General features: G+C 35.5%; 1 pseudogene; it reads right to left on the reverse strand.

Moving 5' to 3' along the window:
* Nucleotides 1-280: 280 nt before the first annotated feature.
* On the reverse strand, nt 281-5168 carry LOC111318417 (uncharacterized; annotated as a pseudogene).
* Between the last annotated feature and the right edge of the window lie 636 nt (nt 5169-5804).

A 5804-nucleotide genomic window follows, 5' to 3' on the forward strand; every position in this document is an offset into this window, starting at 1 on the left:
TTCAAACAAATAGTGATACTAAAATTGTTGTAGCATTCCAAAGCGAAAGTACTGTAGCAAATCAGTACTACAACTGAATATTACAATTGATACTGAAATAAGAAATCTTGAATATACAAATTGAGTGCTTAAACATAGCTATTCTATACCACAGTCGATTCATTACAAAAGCTTTATTACAAGAGTATTTAAACATTTTCAATACAAAAAAAGAAAAAGAAATAGATTGAAGTAAATACATGTGCTTAGAATTGTTATTCAAATTGTGAGCACTTTAATATTAGCCGCTGTAGACTTCATGATCCCACAATTCTCCTAATTTTATGATTGAGAAAGGATTGGGCAATGGAAGTGATTGACAGTTAAGGGCTTGAGCAATTTGTCGCATGGTTGGTCGAAGTTGGGGATTGCCATTCAAGCATGCAAATGCTAGCTTTGTTGTAAAGACAACATCCTTTGCAACTTGCCTTACTGGTGGTGAGATACGTTGGTCTATCACATCTTTAAGTAAAATTAATTGATTGTCATTTGGTATTGAGATTGATGTCGATGTCGATGCTAATGTTGATGACAATGACAAACATGAAATCAAATCACCAGGATGTCTCCCCATAAGTATTTCCATTGTTAGCACCCCGAAACTGTAAACATCACATCTCTCGTCTATTTTCATTGTATAAGCCAACTCTGCTTAAAAAAATATAACTAATCAATGTGTTTTATTAAGCAATAAATATATCTAATCAAATACACTATTATGTAAGAATATTGAGAAGAATACAAAATAAGATTGCATGAAAATTGAAATTCAGATTTTAAATAAGATTTTACATTTAGTTCATCAGTTTAATATATTGAATACTGAAAAATTTTGTGTTAAAGTTTAAAGATTAATTATACATTTTATACTTGAATTAGAGTAAAATTCTTTGATACTTAAATTTAAAAAGTTACAATCGTAATACTACTTAACTTTGCTTTAACTAATCAACTTGCACACAAAACTAACATTTCTAATTGAATGATGACATGCTTAAAGCATCTTAAAAAAAGAGATATTAATAAATACCTGGAGCTATGTACCCGAAAGTGCCAGCAAGTGAGGTCCAATTGGAAGAGTTAGGCTTTAAAAGCCTAGCTGTGCCAAAATCTGAGACATGAGCCTCATAGTCCAAATCCAGAAGAACATTGTTGCTGGAAATGTCTCGATGAATTATAGGTGGTATATGGTCATGATGCATATAAGACAAGGCATTGGCCACTCCTTTTACAACATTTAGCCTTTTCTCCCAATCCAACTCGATTGCCTCGTCCTTGTTGCTTAACACCATTCTCAAACTTCCCCTTTCTACAAACTCATAAACCAAAAATGAGTTCTTTGGATGTGAGCAAAAGCCATACAACGTCACAATGTTACGGTGCCTTATTTCTGATAAAGCATGAATCTCGCTTTCAAAGGCTTTCAAGTTCTTGGAAATCATGCTATCTTCAGACTGGTGAAGTTTCTTCACAGCAACCACCTCACCAATGGGTAGCGAAGCTTTATAAACAGCTCCATAGCCTCCTGAACCAATCCAATTGTTGGAGCCGAAATCTTCAGTGGCTTCAATAATGTTCTCATAGAGTATTCTTCCATTATATCCCCACAATGTGAAAAAATCTCCAAGTTGTGCCTCGATTGACTCGGATTTTCTGGTTTGGTTCTTTTGGCAAAGAACATGGAAACTTCCAGCCATGATTAAGAGCAAAAGAAGAATACCAAAGAGTGGAAGCACAATGAAAATGATGACTTTGGTGCTTTTTCTATGACCGTTGCTAGTAGCAGCGACAGCACAAGGCATTAGTCCAGTGGCATTACCACATAGTCCCTTATTGTTTCTTAAGGCATCAAATGAAGCCTCATGAAATGCCTTAATGTTAGGAATAGGGCCTTCTAATTGATTGTAAGATATATTCACAACAGTCAAGCTTTTCAAATCATTAAAAGAAGTTGGGATGGAACCATTGAGCATATTGTGAGAAAGGTCCAATTTTTCCAAGGAAAGTAATTTTGCAAGCTCTTGTGGTATCTCCCCAATAAGTAAATTCCAACTTAAATCTAGATTTTGAAGGCCATTTATGTAGCTTACTGAAAGTGGAATGCTTTCTCCAAGTTTATTCTTGCTCAAATTCAGGTCCAATAACTTTGAGCACTCTCCAAGTTGATTAGGAATCGGTCCATTCAAATTGTTTGATGCCAAGTTAAGATATTGTAGATTTGAAAGAACTCCAATCTCTGGTGGAATTTTGCCTGAAAGTTGGTTACCACTTAGCAAAAGTTTGTACATCAATGTCAATGCTCCCAATTCCTTGGGAATCTCACCAATGAGATGATTTGAAGAGACATCGAGTTCGTGTAATTGAGTTGCATGCTTCAGCTCAGGTGGTATCTTTCCAGAAATGTTATTATCGGAGATTCGTAGGCTTGTTAAATTATGGCATTGCCCCCAGTTTGGCGACAGTTCACCATAAAATTTGTTGTTGCTTAATGCAATATAATTCAAATTAGGATATATACCAAAAGCTTCTGAAATATTTCCTGTCAACTGGTTTCCTTCAAGCCTAACTCTGTATAAGCTTTTGCAGTTTCTTAAACTTGATGGGATCGGACCCCTCAAATTGTTGTTCATAGCCCCAAGCCATTCGAGTTGTCGACCGTGGCATACATTCTCGGGTAATGGACCACTGAAATGGTTGTCCGATATTTGGAATGATTGCAAATGAGTAAGATTGCCAAGCGTTGAAGGAATTGGCCCTGATAAATGATTATAGAGAAGATATATTGCCGTAAGCTTCGACATGCTTCCTATGGAAGCGGGGATTGAACCAGAGAAATTATTTTGACTCAACTCCAAGTCAGTGAGAGATTTAAGCATCCCTATCTCTTGAGGTATTGACCCAGAAAACATATTTTCATCAAGGTAGAGGGTGGATAGACTGGTCAAGTTTCCTATGGAAGCAGGGATTGAACCAAAGAAATTATTTTGACTCAACGCGAAGTCAGTGAGGGATATAAGCATCCCTATCTCTTGAGGTATCGACCCAGAAAGCATATTTTGATAAAGGTAGAGGGTGGATAGACTGGTCAAGTTTCCTATGGAAGCAGGGATTGAACCAGAGAAATTATTATGAGTCAACTCCAAGTCAGTGAGAGATTTAAGCATCCCTATCTCTTGAGGTATCGACCCAGAAAACATATTTTGATAAAGGTAGAGGGTGGATAGACTGGTCAAGTTTCCTATGGAAGCAGGGATTGAACCAGAGAAATTATTTTGACTCAACTCCAAGTCAGTGAGAGATATAAGCATCCCTATCTCCTGAGGTATCGACCCAGAAAACATATTTTGATAAAGGTAAAGGGTGGATAGACTGGTCAAGTTTCCTATGGAAGCAGGGATTGAACCAGAGAAATTATTTTGACTCAACTCCAAGTCAGTGAGAGATTTAAGCATCCCTATCTCCTGAGGTATCGACCCAGAAAACATATTTTGATGAAGGTAGAGAGTGGATAGACTGGTCAAGTTTCCTATGGAAGCAGGGATTGAACCAGAGAAATTATTATGAGTCAACTCCAAGTCAGTGAGAGATTTAATCATCCCTATCTCTTGAGGTATCGACCCAGAAAGCATATTTTGATAAAGGTAGAGGGTGGATAGACTGGTCAAGTTTCCTATGGAAGCAGGGATTGAACCAGAGAAATTATTTTGACTCAACTCAAAATCAGTGAGAGATTTAAGCATGCCTATCTCTTGAGGTATCGACCCAGAAAACATATTTTGATCAAGGTAGAGGGTGGATAGACTGGTCAAGTTTCCTATGGAAGCAGGGATTGAACCAGAGAAATTATTTTGACTCAACTCCATGTCAGTGAGAGATTTAAGCATGCCTATCTCTTGAGGTATCGACCCAGAAAACATATTTTGATAAAGGTAGAGGGTGGATAGACTGGTCAAGTTTCTTATGGAAGCAGGGATTGAACCAGAGAAATTATTTTGACTCAACTCCAAGTCAGTGAGAGATTTAAGCATCCCTATCTCTTGAGGTATCGACCCAGAAAACATATTTTGATAAAGGTAGAGGGTGGATAGACTGGTCAAGTTTCCTATGGAAGCAGGGATTGAACCAGAGAAATTATTTTTACTTAACTCAAAATCAGTGAGATATTTAAGCATCCCTATCTCTTGAGGTATCGACCCAGAAAACATATTTTGATGAAGGTAGAGAGTGGATAGACTGGTCAAGTTTCCTATGGAAGCAGGGATTGAACCAGAGAAATTATTTTGACTCAACTCCAAGTCAGTGAGAGATTTAAGCATCCCTATCTCTTGAGGTATCGACCCAGAAAACATATTTTGATGAAGGTAGAGAGTGGATAGGCCGGTCAAGTTTCCTATGAGAGCAGGGATTGAACCAAAGAAATTATTATAACTCAACTCAAAGTCAGTGAGAGATTTAAGCATTCCTATCTCTTGAGGTATCGATCCAGAAAACATATTTTGATAGAGGTGTAGAACAGATAAGCTGGTCAAGTTTCCTATGGAAGTAGGGATAGAACCACGTAGATAGTTATCAAAGAAATAAATCTTGGAAACTGAACTCAGCCTCCCTATCTCTAATGGAATGGAACCACTGATCTTATTACTTGCTAAGGAAATCAACTCAAGACCTTTCAATAAGCAAATTTCGGATGGAATATTCCCCGAAAAGTTATTGTATGACAATTTAAGGAAAGTGAGCTTGGAAAGGTTGCCAATGTGTGAGGGAATGGGCCCATACAGTGAGTTGTTACGAAGGTTAAGCCTCATCAGGTTAGGGAAGAAAAGAAAGTTCAGACTATGAAGTGTACCTCTCAACCCATAATCTGGAAGGCTTAGATTGGTGATGCTTTCAGCCTTGTCGCAGGTAATTCCAACCCAGCTACAATGGCTATCTCCAACCCACAAAGAAGAGAGCAAAGTTTGGGTGTTGTTATCAAGGCTAGCTTTCCATTTTAGAAGAGTTTCCGCTTCTTTAACTCTTGTAAGTGCAGCAATGGAGGATGAAGAAGCAATAAGAGAGGAAGAGTGAAGCAAGACAAGTAGGAGGAAGAGCATGACTTTGAATGGTAGTAGGAAAGATGACATGAGTTGGGTAGTTCAAAAATGATATTTTGTTAACTGTTCTAAATTACATTGGCTAGCATGGTCAGGTATTTATGCAGAATAGAAGAGCATTTTGGTCACTATGAAACATCAACATCAAGTGAAAAAATCCAACTTCAAGACTACATTTAAATTAATTTTGTTAGATGATGATTATTGATCTTTTAAGTTTAAAGGATGATTCTAGTTTTAGCTTGCACTTATTATTAATCAAATGTTAAAAAAATCATGATAATTATTTTAAATGAAAATTGTATCCTATACATCAATCAAAATTTTAAGTTCTATAAATGAATTTATAAGATTACTAAATATCATCATATCATAAATAAAAAATTATGTAAAGAAATTAATGAATTAAATATTTTATATAAAATTTTTTGATTTTATAAATAAAATTAAAAAATTGACATGTGTTTTTTAAAAATATGTCTAAAAAAATTAATGAATTGATTAATTATTATACAAATAAATGCATATAAATAATTTAATTTAATTTTTAAATTTAAAAAAATTTATCATCAATTGTATTAAATAATAATTAAATTATTAAATGAAGATGCAACAGCTATATAGACTATAAATCGACAGTGAAATCAATATATAAGATAATAATTTTAAAAT

The sequence above is a fragment of the Durio zibethinus genome, chromosome 19 (assembly GCF_047325235.1).
Source record: "Durio zibethinus cultivar Kanyao isolate XHJ-2024 chromosome 19, ASM4732523v1, whole genome shotgun sequence".
NCBI lineage: Eukaryota > Viridiplantae > Streptophyta > Magnoliopsida > Malvales > Malvaceae > Durio > Durio zibethinus.